The sequence below is a fragment of the Myotis davidii genome, unplaced genomic scaffold (genome assembly GCF_000327345.1).
Source record: "Myotis davidii unplaced genomic scaffold, ASM32734v1 scaffold6, whole genome shotgun sequence".
Taxonomy (NCBI): Eukaryota; Metazoa; Chordata; class Mammalia; order Chiroptera; family Vespertilionidae; genus Myotis; species Myotis davidii.
Genome location: NW_006383011.1, coordinates 17,565,477 through 17,584,692, shown reverse-complemented (window position 1 = coordinate 17,584,692; position 19,216 = coordinate 17,565,477). Strand labels below are relative to the sequence as shown.

The 19,216-nt window shown below is 43.4% G+C and overlaps 1 long non-coding RNA gene across 5 annotated transcripts in view; it reads left to right on the top strand.

The window, feature by feature from the left end:
- Positions 1–19,216, top strand: part of LOC102761760 — an 88,468-nt gene that overhangs the window by 41,808 nt on the left and 27,444 nt on the right. For 2 of the 5 annotated variants that reach the window (XR_001512277.1, XR_001512276.1), the window contains exons 4-5: positions 5,750–5,856; positions 13,341–13,429. This is a non-coding gene — a long non-coding RNA (uncharacterized LOC102761760). The other 3 variants (XR_001512274.1, XR_436470.2, XR_001512275.1) reach the window with 3 other exon arrangements.

Genomic DNA, 19,216 nt, shown 5'->3' with positions numbered 1-19,216 from the left:
TAGGAGGTGGGAGGGAGCATTGGGAGTATTACCTTAGGGTCCCAATTCTCAAATTTTTGTTTTTCAATTTTTTTTCCTCACTTTGGATGACAAAGACTTACTTCTGTTAGAGAATCCAGTTTTGTTTTATTTAACAAACAAAATAACTTCAGGGGAGCAGGCAAAGAAATAGGGCAAACAGTAGTGAAAATATTTCTAAAGTAGATAAGGTATTCATAAAAGTATTACATTGTAGGTAAGATATTCCTGAGGCCAGGGATTCTGTACAAAATTTAGAGGCCAGTTGCCACTGCCTCATACCCTCAAACATTACCATTCTTTTGTTTTCTATGTCTTGTTTTTTCACTTAAGACTTTTTTTTTAATATACTTTATTGATTTTTTTACAGAGAGGAAGGGAGAGGGATAGAGAGTTAGAAACATCGATGAGAAAGAAACAACACCGATCAGCTGCCTCCTGCACACCCTCCACTGGGGATGTGCCTGCAACCAAGGCACATGCCCTTGACCAGAATCGAACCCGGGATCCCCCAGTCCGCAGGCCGACACTCTATCCACTGAGCCAAACTGGCTAGGGCTCACTTAAGACTTTTGTTCCACTCCTACAAATAGTTATTTTTATGTTAAAATATATAAAAACTAGAGGCCCAGTGCATGAATTCGTACATAGATAGGGTCCCTCGGGGTGGCCTGCAGGGATCAGGCCCCAGCTTGCGCCCCCAGGTTTGCAGCCCCAGCTCGTGCCCCCAGCCTCGCAGCCCCACAGACCCGCTTGGCACCCCGCCGTGGCCTGGCACCCACCCCTCACCTACTCCACCATCTTGCCTGCAGGGTGATTGATTGGGCCCGCCCCGCCCGGCTCCCTCAGTACCTGGGACCTGGGCGGCGGCTCCACCCCCAGGCACCGCCACTGGTCACCGATGCCCACCATGTTCTGCGCCGCCCCCTGGTGGTCAGCGCACATCATAGTGAGCAGTCAAACTCCTCGTCAAACTCCCGGTTGAACAATTTGCATAGTAGACTTTTATTATATAGGATAGGACAAGTTTTAAAAGAATATTAAATCTTTTGAAAAACATTTTTGAAACTATTGTTTCTTACACCACAGATTTTATTGAAAGTGAGTAAATATTTCAGCAAAGCATCAACAAACCGTTTTTTGATGTTTTAAATATTAATTCACTCATTAATTTAATTAATATTTTTTGAGTACCCATTGTGAATAATAGTAGTGTACATTTCATTTGTGTTATCACTTTATCTTTTATTAAATAATCATAATATTTGTAGTTTCACTAACACATATGTTTTCAGCATCATTCTTACTCACTTGCAATATCGATTTGGTGAAGTTATTAAAAATTATCCTTGGACAACATTAAAAAAGTAATGAAAGCAGACATTTAAGCTCACCTCCCTCCCAGGGCCATGTGAAGTGGCCTCGGCTATTAATGGCACATCATTATATCCCCATGGGTTGTGACAAAGAGGTCACAGATAATTACCAGCACACATTTTTCTTCTCCCACAAAAGAAGTAAGCTAGACCAGGTGAATTTATTTCGGGGAAATATTGAATCAACTCGGACTTATTAAAAAGTAAAGTATTTCAAACTTTAGTACTCTATTATTAGTAACAACTTAATTTCCACATACCTCACACTCTAAGGAAAATAGCTGTGTTGGGCAGTAACCAATCATCAACACCTCAGTGTGAATGAAGACTTGACAGTGGATTCTAAGAGATGAAGTGAGGAAGAGAGAAGAGAACAGTGGATACTTGGAGTAGGGAGGGGGCACCCAGAGGGAAAATTATCTCTAACTTTCTAGTTTTGCACAGGAAATAATCTCCCTAGGTCCTAGCCCTACTTTCCCCCAAATCATACAAACTGAGTTCTTCACTAATTGCTATGATTAACTCTACTAATTACAATGATAGAAAAGGAAAGTCTTCTTCTGACAGCTTTATATGTTGACAGTCATGATAATGACCATTTATGGTAAACTTTTAAATGCATTAAAGTGGTGGTAGTGAGGTTGGAAGTAAATATTGTTGCTATGGTTTTAAAATAAAAATAAATAAAAATAACAATTCCATTAGTACAACAGTTAAAATATGCCATAATAGAACTGACAATAGCTTTTACTGTTATAAGTAAACTAGAGGCCCGGTGCACAGGTTCGGGCACTGGTGGGGTCCTTAGGTGTGGCCTGCGGGGATCGGGCTGAAACCGACATCCAATATCCCCCAAGGGATGTAGTAGTGCGCAAAGTGGAAGGTGGCTGGGAAGACGCCCAAGCCGGGCACAGCGCTGCTCCCACTCATCCTGGCCCCGCTGCGCCTACTGCTGCCACTGTTCTGTGGCAGTCTCCGCGCACCCATCCTAGGGTGATACCGGTGCGCCCATGACTGAGAAGCGGCCGCGGGCTCCCACCCAGTCAGTCCCAATGCCGGTCCCGATCCTGATTTTGGTCCTGGTTCAGATGGGGGAGGGGTGCCTAGGAGGAGTGTCTGCAGGAGAGGCTTGCGCTGCCACAGCTGTGCTCACCAGCTGTGAGCTCAGCGTCTGGCGCCCGTTGGTCAGCTGAGCGGTGCTCCAGCAGTGGGAGCACACTGACCACCAGGGGGCAGCTCCTACATTGAGCGTCTGCCCCCTGGTGGTCAGTGTGAATAATAGCGACCAGTTGAATGGTCGTGCCTGTGTCCCACTTGGGGGAAGCTGAGTGTTGCTTTGTGGGCGCCAGGTCTGTGGTGCCATTTCTCTGTACATGCCACGGCAGCTCCTATGTTGTGCGTCTGCCCCCTGGTGGTCATGGTGCATCATAGCGACCAGTTGAATGGTCGACTGGTCGCTTAGGCCTTTATATATATAGACTAGGGGCCCAGTGCACGAATTCGTCCACCTTGAAATGAACTGTGGGCCACAAGGCTGCAGTAGGCACAGGGGCGGGTCTTGGCCCATCCTCCGTGACCCCGCCCAGCCCCTCCCACCATGACCCTCAACCTCTTGTCTGCTGGCAGCCCCACTCCCGCTGCTGCCACTCCCATGCACTGATGGCACCGGCCTCACTCATACCCGCTGACAGCGCGGAGTGATTGGGGCTGGTGCCAGCAGTGAGTGCAAGCGGGGCCGGTGCCGTCAGTGGGTGTGAGCAGCAGCTGCTGCCCTGATCACCCCTCAGGAGCAGAGGGAGGTGGAGAAGCCCTTAAGGGTGATCAGGGCTGGCAGCCACCGCTTCTACCTGCTGATGGCGCCAAGTGATCGGGACTGGCGCCAGGCACTGGCAGCGGGTGTGAGTGGTGGCTCCAGTGCTGGCTGCGGATGCAGGTGGGGCTGGTGCTGGCAGCAGGTGTGAGTGCTGGGCAGGACTGCAGCACATGGGAGCAAAGAATTTTCAGTAACCACCAGAGGCTCGCCCCAATGACAGCGACTGGCGCCCCACCTTGGTCTGGCGCCCCCGCTCACCTGCTCCACCATCCTGCCATGGCCAACGCTCCCTGGTGGTCAGCCCCGCTCATAGCAACCGATTGTTCGGTTGTTCGGTTGTTCCCGTTCCGCTGTTCGGTCTATTTGCATATTAGCCTTTTATTACATAGGAGGATAACATGATTTTTAAAAAATTCCTAAAGATAATATATTTCAAATCTATGTGAAAAGGATAGATTGTTCAATAAATGGGGTGCCTATTTGTAAAAGAAAATAAAGACAAAAGAAAATAAATATATCACTCCTTATATAAAATACATCTTAAAAGGTCTAAAATTATAAAATAAAATAATAAATTCATTAAATTCCCAGAAGATAAACTGATTGCATATTTTTATAATCTAGGAATAAAGAAGTTCTTTTTAAGCAGATACCTTGAGGAAAAGATTGTCAGTTAGTCGGGTGGAGGGGGAAGGTGTCTCCTTATTCTCACAGAGATAACCATTGAAACATACTGAGGAAAAATATTTGCAATTAATGACAAAGGATAAGACACAATATTCATAAAACATTTGCATACAATGATAATAAGTTTTGCAAATAAGGACAAACAATACTATAAGAGTGAAAAAGGGCAAGGACTTGAATAAAGAATTCAAAGAAGAAACACAACTGTCCCCAAATTGTTGAGCACAGTAAGATGTTAGAGTGAGACCCTTTCATGGTCACCAGCCTAGCCCCCCATTTTATCCAGGGAAATGAGGGTCAGAGAGCTTTAGTGACATGCCTCCTGTCATCCAGCCCATTAATGCAGAATTAATTTAACTTTACCTTGAAACGGTCTGTAGAGATCTTTATACATCAAATGTGAACAAAAGGTTGAGTTGCAACCCTCCACATTCAGACCTGTGTATGTGGCCCCTGGGCAGGCATCAGGAAGAACCTGGAGATGCAGAGGGAGACCCCAAGGCCCATTTGCATCCTTGGCTGCAGAAAGCAAGGGGCCCAGCTCATCTGGCTTGTCTGCTCTTTCAGTGGCTTTCAGATGTGAGACACTGAGTTAAAAAGACATTCCAGGTCAGCCCCCATTTGTTTGGAAGAAAACCTCAAACCCAGCTCTGCTCAAGGTCACTGCCTGCAGGGCAAGGCCTTGCCAATGACCAGACCTGCCATCCAGGGCTGGACACTGATACAATCCGAATGGAAACCAAGAGGAGGGCATAGAAAGCAAAATCTGTATTATCCTAGTGGCTTTAGTATCATCTTGGTCAGGGGTTTCGTAAATCTGGCCTGCACATAGCTGAGGGCATGGGAAGTAATACTACTACTACTACTACTACTACTACCACTATTGGTAATATTCAGGGGTGGGCAAAATTAGGCTTACAGTTCTGAGTATGAGAAACAGTTTATTATATTATTTATTAATTATATTATTTTCTCTATGAATAACTGTGAAGCTACTTTTGCCAACCCTTGTACAGATACATATTTGTTTCAATATGTATAGACAAATAACTAGCACATAAACGTCATGATTTCACATATATGATTTTGTTTTAGGATGAGCCTGCAGTAAGTGTTTAGGGTAAAAAAAAAAATGACTTCATTTAAAGAACAAAGGAATGCAGGTGTTATTTGAATATGACGAAAATTGTGACTGAGGTATACAAATGACTGAAGTTTGGAAAACACTGATATAGCCCATTTTGTATAATTTGGAGGTGGGCATCAGCCCTGGAAAGAAATTCATTTTACAATGCTTGCCAACCCATGCATACACATACATTTATGCAGTTGCAACCAGGAGTTTGAGAAATAATATTTACAAATATTTGTGCGATGCCCTCTGAATGCTCGATTCATGTTTGACTCCTCTTTTTCTTTCCTCTCATATTTGATTGTCTTTAAGTCCTTCCTGTCAGGTCTGCTTCTAAAGGCTCTTTATTCATCCCTTTTTCCATCTCCAGTGCTTCATTCCTGGTCTGTGTCCCCATTACCTTTCACCTGGACTATATACCCTAACCACCTCCTTGCCTCCAATCCAATGTTTCTCCTTCAATCCACCCTCCACACTGTTGCCAAAAAGCTTATTCAAAAACTCTGATCTGATCCTGTCATGCCCCAGTGCACAGGATAAAGTCCAGCTACTAAACAAGGCTTTAAAGGCAACGGGTTGTTGGTCTCTGCCAACCCTTCCAGATTCCAAAACTGGCAAATCAGGACTAGATACCCAGGTTTCTTGATTATCAAATCTAGTGCTCTTCTCAACATACCATGCTGCCTTCTTGAAGACTCTCTGCCTGTTGTTTTCATTCCAAAGGTGATACCTGCATAAGTAATGTCCACCCTTCTGGTACAGGGAGTTTTGGAAAAATCCTGTCATGAGACAAGTAGAATGTCCATAAGGCAGACCTGCCATGATCCAAGGTAGTGTGTCCCTGAACACATAATCTCATAAGTGGAGGGTAAAACTAGAAAGAGAAATGAATTAAAAGTGTCTATTATGCAATACTAAATGCATGTTGGCGACCACCAATATACATAAGGCTTATCTAGACCAGTGGTTGCCAACTGGTGGTCTGTGAGGTCCGAAAGGTTGGCGACCGCTGATCTAGACCATCTTCACTTTGCAATTCTCCCACAGGAAGCAAATATTCCTGTGAGCAGACAATGACCCTCTGGATCAACTAGAGTAAGCAAGGTATATCCCACTCCCTGCCCTCCACCCCCCATTGATGTTGGACTTGGCTCAGCCAATGGAATATTAGCTGATATGACACAAGCAGAAGCTTCAACTATGCTCGCCTGTTTTGACTTGGCCTCTTGAACGGCTCCACCCTCTGCCAGAAGAGTATGCCTCAGGTAGTCACTGTGTCCTTTCATCTCGGTCCAGAAATGGAACCACAGAGCAGACCTGTATTTGACCCTAAGCTTGGAGTCCAGATTAGCTCAGCCAACCCAGCTGAGCCCAACTAAGATCAGAGCAAGGCTGACCTGCAGCTCCATTAGCAAGAAAAAGAAATGTTTATTGTCCCCAGCTACAGAGATTTAGAGGTGGTTTGCAACACAGCAAGAGCTGACTAACCCCCAAATAAAGTGGGTTTTGTTTTGCTTTTAACAAGTTAAAAATCAGCTCTTTGTTTTTCTTTTGTGGATCATCTACAGGAGGGAAAGTAATAACACCCCGTTGATCTAGCCCCCAGCACATTTCTGGGGCAGCTCGCGGCATGGGGGTTGCGTAATGCAGAAGGCTTTGTAGCCTCATTCTCACATTAGTCTGACAAGAAAGTAAATTAGGACTGTTGTTACACTCCTGCACTCCCTCCCCCACTAAGTCACAGAGAAGCCCAAAGTACAACAAAAAATCTGGTGGCCCGTTATTAGCATATCCATGCCTCGCCTTTTTTTTTTTTTTCCTTTCAGAAACTGAGAGTTGTTTTTATCAAGGGCCTACAGCGTTGCGATCTTGTCCCCACGCAGCTTTAGCTATATTTTTTTCTAGCGAGAGTTAATGGTGCCTGAGTCCTTTTATAAAAGCAGTGTTCCCAGGAGGAAGCCAGCAGGGTTCATGCCACAGCGCCCAGTGGCCTGGATAACACAGACCTCGTTTTCCTCTAGCAGAGGTCGCAGAGGAGTTTTCTCTCCTCTCCATTTAACCTCCTGTGTATTCCCCCACCCTCCGGGCGTCTTCCCAGCTCGCACCCGTTTTCTCCAGTTGGTTCCAGCCGGCCAAGGCCCGCTTTCTCGCAGCCCGGAGCCTCTGCGCCATTGCGGACGCTCTCCTCCAGGTGGCAGTAGAGAGCCACTCCCTGCCCAGCCGCTTACGTCACCTTGTTTACCCAGTCCGGGTCATTTTTAGATCTAAGATCACAGGATGTTAATGGGGCCACTGATTTCCCATTCGTTTTGGCAAAAGGCCCTCCTGTGGGCGTCGGGACAAACATGCTGTCCTTCTTGACAATGAAATTCTGCTGCGGGGAGTATTTATTTACAAACCTTTGGAATCTCATCTTTGGGAGATGGGAAAGCTACGCGTTGGTCTGTGCCCTGAGCTTGTTTCAGGTCACTTTAGATTCGGAGCCCGCACGAGGGTGGCGTTAACTAGGGAACGAGGAGATCCTAGATATTACAATGGTGTCTGGGAAGCATCGCCAGCGCCCCTGAGGGCCGTAGGGAGCCTGGCTTTTTACTTCCCCTTCCCTCTTCTAAAATAACTACTCAGCAGGAGAGCATTTGCACTTTGGAACTTGGAGGAATAAGGAAAACAGCTGATTAGGTCAATCTGTGTCCTGATTTATGGTAGGGAAACATGTTGAGGCCCCTGTCTCAGATGCCCTCACCCAGGAATTGGATCTGAATGTCTCATCGCCATAAATCACACGTTTCAAAGGCTGGAACTTTTCGTCCCAACAGCAAGCTCCACTTCTTTCTTACTCCTTATTTATTACTCCCACTCTCAGCTACTAATGAGGAAAGGTGAGGCATAGAGGAGCTGAATTTCCTAGCTCGAACTCTCTCATCTCCAGGCCCTTTGTCATTTTTGCAAAAGTAAAAACATCAAAAGCACTAGGCCAGCTTTGGCAGGCAAGGGGTGAAAGGGACTGGGAGTGTATCTGTGGCTGTTCAAGAAGCAAGATAAACAAATACAATTCCTCAGCTATGCACTCATTTACAAGAAGAGGGTAGAAGCATCCATGCTAAGGAGAAGAAAGATAGAAAGTCATCTGTGAATAATGTTAAAAATAAATGAGACTCCAAGTTTCTTAAGTGCCGGTTCCTCCCTGTCCACCTCCCATTTCATCCTTTTACACACTCCTGCTGGAGCTGCCAGTTAAAAACCAACTCCCAGAGAAGGCAAAGTCCCTCTCCTTCAAGTGGTGTGAGTCCCACTGAAGTGATCACGCTGGCCCGAAGAAACAGACATTTTTCATGCAGGCAGGAAGGGGTAGAAAGTTCAATTCAGTTCGTTTCAACAACCTTCTCTTGAGCTTCTAATCTGTGTCAATGACTCTGGCAATATAGGTTATAAAAACATGAAAAGATACAGTTCCACCACTGTGGAACTTTGAGTCTAGTAGAGTTTATAGTCATAGGGAGTTTTTTATTCCTTTGAAAAGCACATAATGAAAGAAGGTTTGAAAGAGTCGTTATAATAGAAATGGAGCATGCCAGGTAAATGGCTTGGAAAAGCATTCCTTCACTTTGGCATCTACTTAAGAGTGGATTGGGGACAAGGCCTGGCAACATGACAGAGGTGCTTGGTAGAATATAGGAGCCCCAGCACTCCAAGCTTTTAAGAGGCTGATAGAGGAAGTCTCTTGTTCAGGGTGCATCAAAGGGCAGGGATTTGGAGCCAGTCAACAAGAACCATGGAGTTCTTTAAAGAAAGGGCCAGAGTAGAGAGCATACCCTATAGCTGCCTTCAGGTGTACATTCTGGACAAGCATTAGACCCAGCCTCAGAAGAAATATACTAGTATGAGTAGGAAGAAATAAGTGGTCCTAGGTCCACTTATCACCAGTAAAATCAACTTTTCAAATGCCTTTTGTCAAGAACCTGGTGATGATTCAGATCCCTGTAGTCACAGGAAAGGCCAAATGGAGGGAAAGCAAACAATGAAATATTTTTATTTCTTATGGTTTTGTGAAATTTAGAACATATTTTTTAAAACTTTTAAATTGCTAAGCAAATGCGGACAATAGCATAAAACAAATGTACAATTTAATAAGTTATAAGACCAACACTCTAGTAACCTTGCAGCCACCCACGAAGTGAGCTAGAACCATGTCAGCAATATCAAGAACTTTTGAAGCCACAGTTTAACTGTTGCAGGCTCTTAGGATAGACTGGATGGGTCATTTACAGGATATTCTGAGACCTCAAGGAACAAAAGGTCCCTTCAATCATCAATCAAGCAATACATACTGAGTACATATAATAGGGCTAGATGTAAATTTGAAAACTTTGTTCCTATACATTAACCTGAAGAAGGTGAGAAAGAAAAGGAACCAGTATTTATTGAGTGCCTACTATATGCTAAGTGCTGTGTTATCTAAATGAGAAAAAATTAAGGGTTAACACTTACTACAGCTCTGTGAGGTTGGTGTTATGGTCACAGCTCTTGTTAGGTAGGCCACTTTAAAGATGAGGAAACTAATGCATAGAGAGGCTAAATAACTTGCCCAGAGTCATGTGGCAACTAAGAGGCAATTGGCACTTGGCTCCAGAGCCCCATTCTTTACCCTAAATAGTAACCTGGTTAGTATGGTAGATACTTCTATTTGCCCTTCTAGATCTACTCTCCACTCTTTTCTATCCACTACATGCAAACTGTATCAACAGGCTCCCTTGCCCTTTGGTTTTTGGTTGGGTTTAGCAAGTGGAAGCCCTGGGCAGGAGATCAGAGGGAAGGAAAGTGTGAGGGAGACCTGGGAGGGCGGGGAGTGAAAAGAGGGCACCTCCGATCTGGCTCCAACTCTTGACTCATGGTCACAGCTCTTGTCAGGTGGTAAACCACACAGGACTCACTCTATAGGGCCCGGTGTTCACACCTTTCCTACCCATTTAAGCCTAGGGGTGGTCAAGTAGCTGTTACTTATTACACTACTTCTGTGGCTTTCCTACATCCTGCCCACACCTTTGTAAATAGTCCCTTTATTCAACTCTCCTCAAATTACTCAATTTGAGTGTGCCATCTGTTTCCTGCCCAGCTCTGACCAGATATAAATAGGAAAGCAGCAACTCAAAGGCCTCCCTCCCTGTATGAGAAGCATTTCTTATAGGTACAGGACCAGTCGCAGGTGAATTGAGATGACTACTCATTAGAAGGGCTTCAGGACAGGCCGTGTGTGTGTGTGTGTGTGTGTGTGTGTAGGGTCAAGACAAGCCACAAGTAGTTTTATAGGTTTAAAGGATCCTAGGCCTTCTGGAAGAAGAGCCAAAGGGAGGAAACAGAATATGGGGGAGATTAAAGAGATGAGCTTCCAGAGCCACACTGACTGGGTTCAAGTCCCGGTTCCTCCACTTACCAGATATATGACCTCTGGCAGGTCATTTAACATTTCATTGCCTCTGGGTCCCCATCTATAAGGTGAGATAATAACAGTAAGTGGGACAATAAATGCAATGTCTGGCCCATATTAAGAGTTATATTATTGAGGGAGCTCAGACATTAATTTTTTGACCTTTGAAAAGATCTTGGGGATAGTACACTGGGAAATCAGGAAGCAAACTGGAAGAAGATTGCCACAGCTTGGATCCTAGAACCAGTATGCAACACTAAGAGAAGCTCTTAGCATGACTCTGTCCTGGATTAGACTACCACGTGAGGGCACATGGAACATATGTCCATCAGAAGAGTAGAGGAAATAAGTTACCAGAAAAATCTCACACTGAGAGAATAAAGTATCCCCACTTCTTACCTTCCTAGAGGATTCCCTTCTGTAAATATCACTTCTCTCTCCTGCATTCTCAATTTCTTCCTCTTGAATGGATATTTTCATCAGCCTATAAAAGATGCCCTAATATCTCTTATTTTAAACTTTTTTTGATTGCACATTCTCTTCCATTTCTTTTATCTCATTTAAAGCAAAGTTTCTTTAGAGTTGTCTGTAGACACTTCTTTTTCCCTCCTGTTCTTTCCTTAACACAGTCCATTAGCATTTCAATCTCAAACTGCTCTTCTCATGGTCCAATAAGCTCCACATTGCTTCATCTAATGGTCACATTCTTGGCCTCTTAGCTGCATTTGGCCCAGTGGGGTGACACTCTTCATGTTGATGTATCTTCTTGCCTAGGCTTCCATGGATCTCCTGGACCCAGGAAGCCTGGATCTCCTCCTACCTCACCAGGTCTGTCAGCATGCCATGCCAGCAAGCCAGCTACATGTGAGCTATTGGGATGTGTGGTGTGCAGAGATTAGTTCATTTATCAGTTCTTTACAGTGGCTCAGGAAATGTGAAGAAATTTCCGACTTTGATGACCGTTAGATTCATGAGGCTGATGGGAGTTGGTGAAGGGTGGGATAGCCAAGGAGAAACTGGGATGGTACAGGGATGATCTCTAGTCTGTCTCCGGCAAGCCTGGGAGCTCACAGCAGTCAGGTGCTGACATTCATCTAGGATTTTTGTCGTCAACTAACCTTCATTATTCCTGTTTTACAAGGGAAGAAAATGGAAGGGGGAGGATATAGGGTTTATTAATTTTCTCGGTCAAGGTCTTATAAGGAGGCACAGTGGTCCATTAGGGAATTTTGTAGAAGAAACCCCTACCCTTCTCCACTCATGTCCTGCAGGATCCCCAGAAAATAAAACTCAGTCTGTAGCACTTTCTAAGCCTTTTCCAGAATCAGTCTTCTCTTGAACAAACCAGGATCAGACTTGGGACCAGAGCTTAGTCCCAAGAGCTTAGCACCACTTGGTATTCTTCTTTGTCTTTATTGGGCACTCTGTTTTCGTGTGTTGGGGTAGGAAGGGGGGAGTGTTTGGGGCACAGGAAACATATTTTTCTGTTTAGGATTTTAAAATCTTTTTAATTCTGTCTTCAGGGACTATGTCATGAATATGAGAGACAGGATGTTCCTACGTGAGATATGCTTGAAAGAAGCCAGTAATGGTCTTTACAAATTATAAGTGCCATGACCAGGTTTGCAGGTAATTTGGAGGCCCGATGTCAAAATGTCGGAGAGGATTGTTGTATAAGTACCGCGCGCTAACCGATTGCGCCACTGGAGCTCCAAGGATTGTTGTTGTTGTTGTTTTACTATCATCAAAACAATATTTTATTGACACAAAAATAGATAAGTAAATAACTGGGATTAAGTAAAAAAGAAAAAGAAATCTTGCTATATGACAAAGGTGGCATTTTAGGTGTGTTTTTTTTTCTTTATTGATTAAGGTATTACATGTGTTCTTATCCTCCCATTGCCCCGCCACTCCCCAACTCGTGCCCTCACCCCCCTGGTGTCCGTGTCCATTTGGTTAGGCTTATATGCATGGTAAGGAATGTTTTGAGGACAGTGGTTTCATTACCCATTTAGGCAGTTTCAGGAGATATGATGTCCATTCCTTTCTTCCTTCTATCTTATAACACAGAGATAAGTTATAAGATAACGTAGCCTTCCTGTGTGTGTTTATCCTCATCTCTTCCAATGTGTCTTTGGAAAAGCTAATGAGAAGTAGAATGCAGAGAAAAACAGAGTCAGGCCATATCTGGGTTTGAATCTGAGTTGCCCTGTATAGTAACTGGGTGATTTGCATAAGTTTAGTTATGCTCTCAAAGCCTCCGTTGCCTTACTTCTAAAATGCAGATAATAGCCCTGACCGGTTTGGCTCAGTGGATAGAGCGTCGGCCTGGGGACTGGGGGGTCCCAGGTTCGATTCTGGTCAAGGGCATGTGCCTTGGTTGTGGGCACATCCCCGGTGGGGGGTGTGCAGGAGGCAGCTGATTGATACTTCTCTCTCATTGATGTTTCTGGCTCTCTGTCCCTCTCCCTTCCTCTCTGTAAAAAGTCAATAAAATATATTTAAAAAAATAAATAAATAAAATGCAGATAATAAACATCATCTCATGGAGTTTTTGTGCGATTTAGAGTCAGTGTTCATACAGTTCTGGAGCATGTGTGTGGTCCATGTTCAGTAAGTAGTAGTGGTTATAATAAAGTTCCCAGTAGGCTTGTCTTTCACATAAATCCCTTCCTGTGTAAAAAAAAAAAAATCTGGTGAATCACTTAGATCAATTAAGATGTTTTCAACTATAAGCCGCAGGAAATGCAACTGAGAATAGGTTAATAATAAGGAAGATGTATCATCTACTTAAGAAATCCAGAAGTCGCTTCAGCTTAATAATGGCAGAGAGGCTGAACATTCTTCTATCTCTCTGATGCATCTTTAGCTTATCTTCTTTGTCCTCAGATAGTCTTCCTCCTGGTTCAAGATGGCAAAGTCCTAGGTGTCACATGGAAATACAACCACATCCAATAGCAGAAGAGGACTGTCTCTTGGTATGTATGCCTTTTTAAGCAAGAAAATCTTTCTGAGAATCCTCCCAGTTGACTTATCATATTTCATTGGCCGGAATGACCTCATGTGCTTATGTTTGATCAAGAAGACAATCACGACAATTGGTTGTTTAAATCGGGTTTTTATTCCTGAAATAGGAAGGATGGTTCTTGGATAAGCAACCAGTCAATGATCTGCTCCATTGTTTGTTTAGCAACATTAAAAAAAAAGGTTTATTGAGCACCTATAGTGTATGGGCTCAGGCTTTAGAGATACTGACATCACAGTTTACTGTCAACCACTAAATTTAGAACCTAATGCTAGTGATCTTGACTCACAGAGAAAAGGTGCTCAGGAAATGTCCTGGGAAGCAAGGAGCTAAAGGGCAAGGTGGAGGTGCCTGGGCCAGGTTCATTCATGACCAGGAAACGGCTGTCTTGGAAGCAGAGTTTGCCAAAGAGGTGAGGGAGCTCCCCAAGCTTCAAGCTGGCACTCAGCTCCCAATTATGTTTCCAGAATTATTAGCTTTGATTCTGTGAGAAAGGAACACATCAAAGCCAGAATCCTATGAATTAAAATGTTGACTAATCGGGCTAATTATAGTTCAGTCATCTGAATTTTCACACAATGAGCCTGAGTTCTCATGAAAGCCTTCTCTTGGGCAGGAGGCTTTGATGATGAAGCAGCTATTTATGTCCCAGACCCAGTCGTACTCACTTTGGCCAAGAATCTTCACTGGAGTGCCATTGCCTGCTCAAACCCCTATGGGTTCTACCCCAGGTTTCTTGAAAGCTAAAGCAAGCTCAGTTGAGGCAGAGATTATAAAGGTTTTGGGAGCAAGTTCCCCTGCCTGGAGAAAGATTTAACCAGTGTGTTAGGATGTCATGATGGGATTCTTTTCATTTTCAATTTTATTCCAGATTTAAAAATACTGAAGTAATTTACATAGTCTAATTATACTTTAGGGAGAACCTTCTCACTTAACATGTCTCAGTTATCAGATGAAGAGTGGTATAATAAATTTTAATCACTGTTTGGATGTTCTTTGCTGCAGTTAATAATATAGACTAAACCTAAATCTTTGATGAACTACTAAAGACATTTTTTGGTTGTCACAACTGGAGAGGATGGATGCTATTGGTATCTAGTGTGTGAGGACAGGCATACTTTGAAACATCCTGCAATGCACAGTTTAGACCCCTACACCAAAGAATTATCTGACCCCAAATGTTAACAGCACTGAGATTAAGGAATCCTCTGATAAAGGGCAAATAAAGGTCCATTCCACATTAGTCATCCATTCAATGTGACAACATGTTTACTTAAACAGTGTCACCTGCCATCAAAAGAAAAATTTGGGCAAACTCCTTTATATTTAGCATTTCTGAAAGAGAGCTAGGAAGAAAGAAATGGATTAAATTCATGGCAATCATAGTCTCAAATCTTATGGAAGATGATTAATTCCTCCTAGTCATTACCTTGCTCTTTAGGTAGCTGGCACGTGATAAATAACAATGATGTTTATGGATGCATAGGTCCACTGCTCAGCCATTCTTCCTGTAAGTTCAATTAAAAAAATAGTGTATAGAGCATGATCCACTCAGTATATTTCTGTTCCCAAACTACTTTTTAAAAAAGAAAGTTTTAATCAATTCTATTGTAAATATTATATAAGCATTAACAAGGTTTAAAATCATGCAAGACCTAGGTACAAATTAAGTACTCTTGATATTAAACTTAACTGTTATCAAACTGTGCCTAAATCAACTAAAGGAGCCTTAGGCCTTCCTCTTGCTTCCTAAATCTCCTATGTTATATAATGCATTTGGAGCTTAACGTTAATTGGCCTTTTCAACACACTCTTAGGATGTTCTGTTCTGTCTTGTCCTTCTGGAGAAAGATCACTTAGAAATTGTTTCAATGAACACATGCCCATAATTTAAAAAGTCAAATAGCATTAAAAGTCTAATGAAATTCAACAGTTTCCTTCCTCATTCCTTCCTACTCCCCTTAGTCTTCTCATTCTGGCATTTTCACATTGCCATATATTAAGTAATATACATGTGCTGTTCTCTTTGGGTTCAGCACTTTAGATGTATTATCATCCTTTTATGGTAAGTGAAGATTTAGCACTCTTTTAAGCTATCCCTTTGTTTTAACTCTCTAATCCTTCCTACATAATGATATAATTTTTAGTTAAATTAATATTTGGTGTTTACATCATTATACACATGCAAAGAAAGTTACTTTTGTTTTCCCTGATGTTAATCATTGCCTTGTTTTTTCACTACTGACTAAGTTTTTTCCTTTGCAGTATTTGTGGTTAAAAGTATTGTCCTTGTGATCTAATTTCTTTTTTAGAGGCCGCGTTTTCAGCCCCTGAATGCCCTCTCACTTGTGACTCACTGAAAAGATAGTCTAATGTCTAGGCCCAGCCTATTTCCTATCATCAGCTTTATCTTCCCCAAATGGGTCATTCTTCAGTCAGAAGTTTTTGTCTCCATTAAAGATTCTAAGTTCAGCTAACCTTCCAGTGCCACTTGCTAGGGGCCATGTAAAAATAAAGACTTAAACCCTCAACACTACAGTTTCTCTAGTCACACATTTTAGATCACTTATTAAGCAGCTAACATTGGATTCTTCAGAAGGTCTCAGGAACAGTACTGGTTCCAGCACATGTGAACACAAATTTGGTAGCTTCTAGAAACTATTGGTGGGCGACGTTCACAGATGGCTGCCTCTAGGATCAGTTTTCTCCTTTTTAGCTTTATATTGTTGTTAGCTGCCCTTCAGGCTCAGGACCTTTGAGTTGCCTACTGCAAGTAATCCTGGGATATGAACAACCCAGGGTTTGTTTTGAATAGCATCAAACAAGTAGCAACCCTCTTTGGTTTCTACTTTCATTGAGCATGATCTATCATATATCCCCAGGACTTACTGCCCAGTTACTTTTCCTTTCTTCAAGGATCTGTGCTGGTATTCCTGTCCCCAAGGGTGAGCGGGTCTGTCATAGAAGATGAGAACTCCAATGTTAAGGAGAACAGAAGCTCATTAAAAATATGCATGGTTCAATTCATCCAGACAAAAGGCCTCACTCAGCAGAGGATCTCCATCTGAAGAGCTTCTCTCCAGGAGTACCCTGGCCTCTCAAGATGCTGACAGCAGTTTCCTGACTTAGCTGATTCAGCCCTGGTCACCCTGCTCTTGGAGGATGCTTCATCATGTCAGCTTCCTGGTGAAAACCGACCTTAGTCGGCCATGCCTGTCTATTCCTGTGCCCTTTCTTATGGAATTTCTGCCCATCCAAAACTGAGCAGTTGTGGAAGTAAGTCTATGCTATAAAACCTGGAAGCTCCCAGATCTCTCCTCCAAATTCAGTGACCCCTGCATCTAATAGGAAGACATACACAGATGCTAAGAACTGGTGTAGTATCTTTTTCTTAAAGGCAGGCTTGGCTTTGTACTTCTGCATCTCTGTTCACTTCTACACAGAGAACAAAGGAATTTTTGTGGAGGCAGGCACATCCCACATTCCTAGTTTACAGAATTTATTTTTAACCAGGACTACATTTAGAAATATATGAGCAACTATACTAGTAATGATAGGCGGAAGAAGAGAAGGCGTGTGTGTGGATTCATCTTTCTAGGTAGGTATGGCTCCAGTTAATATTTAAAATGATCTCGAATTCTCTGAGCACACACTATCTGATGGGGGAGGTTGTGACGAGAGAGACAGGTGGCGGTGGGAAAGCTGACCTAGGATTAAAAATTAATTGTACTCAATTTGGAAATTAGATCATTGTAGGCAGATGGATATGAGTTTAATATGATTTTGTATTTAACTTTTTGGAGGAGATTTAAAATCTTATGCACCAACTAGGCAATTTATGAACTCACATTTCAGCTTTAATTCTACCTCATCACAAGTAGAATTATAGGTCTGGAAAAACTCCACCAATCGTTCTCCCTTGGAAAGAACCACACCCGGAGCCAGCCAAGGCAACAGGGATCCCTAACACATTTTTTTTTTTTTTGAGACTTCTAATTTAAGGTATTCTACAGCCAGTCTCCCTCAGGAGCAAATTCTGGTGTTCTACTTTTCCATTGAGCTAGCCTCTGCTGTGTTTCCTCTTCCCCTGCTCCAGGCAGCTGGATAGACCAAGAAACCTGTACCTCCACCTTCATCAGCTTCAGCCTCAGCTTTAGCATCTTCGGGGCCTGCTTTGCCGTTCCATGGGCTGTGAAGTGAGGCATGCTGGACCAGGGCACAGCCCTGGGCCAAAAGGGAAGGAGAGTAAACAGGGAGGGTCCTGCCCACTTAGGGTATAGGACTTGGGCCAGAAGGAACTAACCGGATTCTAGAGGCTGGCCCACAACAGAGCTTGATCGATTCAAGATACAGTGCCCAAAGGGAAAAGAAAGCCTGGGCAAATGACGGTCCTAGAGTGTCCTGTTTGGTTGGTGGTGTAAGGTAGGGAGAGATTCCGGGCAGCAGCAAGCATGCAGGCATTGGATCCAGCAGAGATGTGGTTCTGGAAGAGCTGAACATTCGCGGAGTTACCGGCAAATGGATGAGGGCATAAAGAAGAGTTCGCTTTCCTTCAGGGAAAGATACTGGCAAGCAGGCAAGCGTTTCAGGGCCCGAATAAGCAGTCCAAGGATTAGAATAATACTCAAATTCTGGAGGGAAGGAGGGCTCCCTTCTAGTGGTCATTGCTGATGCAGCTCTCCTCATTCTGCCCACTCTATCAGGGTACCTTATTACATCTTTGGAGTCAATGACCACCTTGGTGATTTCCTACTTTAAATCTTAACATAACATGTTCAAAGAAACTCACAGCTTCCCCCAACCTGCTTTTCTTCCTATGTTCTTTATTTCAAGGGAAGGATTCATTCTTGATTCTTCCTTGTTCTCACTCACCATATTTAGTCGTTCATAAAATCCAATCATATCTTCCTTCTAAATAGCTCCTAATTTTGTTCCCTCCTGCTTCACTGGCAATATCTTAGTCCTGGTCACCATCACAATTTCACCAGAATTTGTGCTATAACCTTTTAACTGTTCTCCTTGCCTCTAGTCATGCATGTCCTTTGCCAACACTTCCCCCTAAATGCAACTTTGATTTTTATCTCTCTTCTACTTAAAGTCTTCACTGCCCCCAGGATAAAATGCAGAACTCACCAGCTTAAAGGCTCACCTGCCCTGCCTACCTGTCCACCTCTTCTTCTTCCACATCCTTCTCCAGCCATATTGAACTTCTTAAGGTCCCTGAGGAAGCCTAGATTTCTCTGGATGCCACATCTGTGTATATAGGGTTCTTCATGTGAATAACTTTTACTCATCTTTTGGGGTTCAAGTCAAGGTATCATCTTCTCTAGGACTCTTCTCTGGGTGGATGCCCCTCTTACCTGCTCCCATAGCCAGATTCTCCCTCTGGCCCTCGTGCTTGTTTCCTGTGTGTGTCTTCCTGACGAGACTATGAATACGTCCTGGCAGAAACCAGGTCTTTTCCACTGGGAGCAGTGTGGCGATGCGGAGATCATGGGTTTTGGAGTCTGCCAGACCTGTGTTTGAAAACCAGACCTGGAATATGACACATGAACAAGGTCTTCATTATCTCAGGATCTCTATCTCATTAGCTGTAAATGATATTTCCTCATAAGTTGTCGTAAGGATTGAACGTGGTAATAATACAAAGCACTTGGCATTGAACTGGACACATTCAGAGGTGGGGAACCCCTTTTCTGCCAAGGGCCATTTGAATATTTATAACATCATTTGGGGGCCA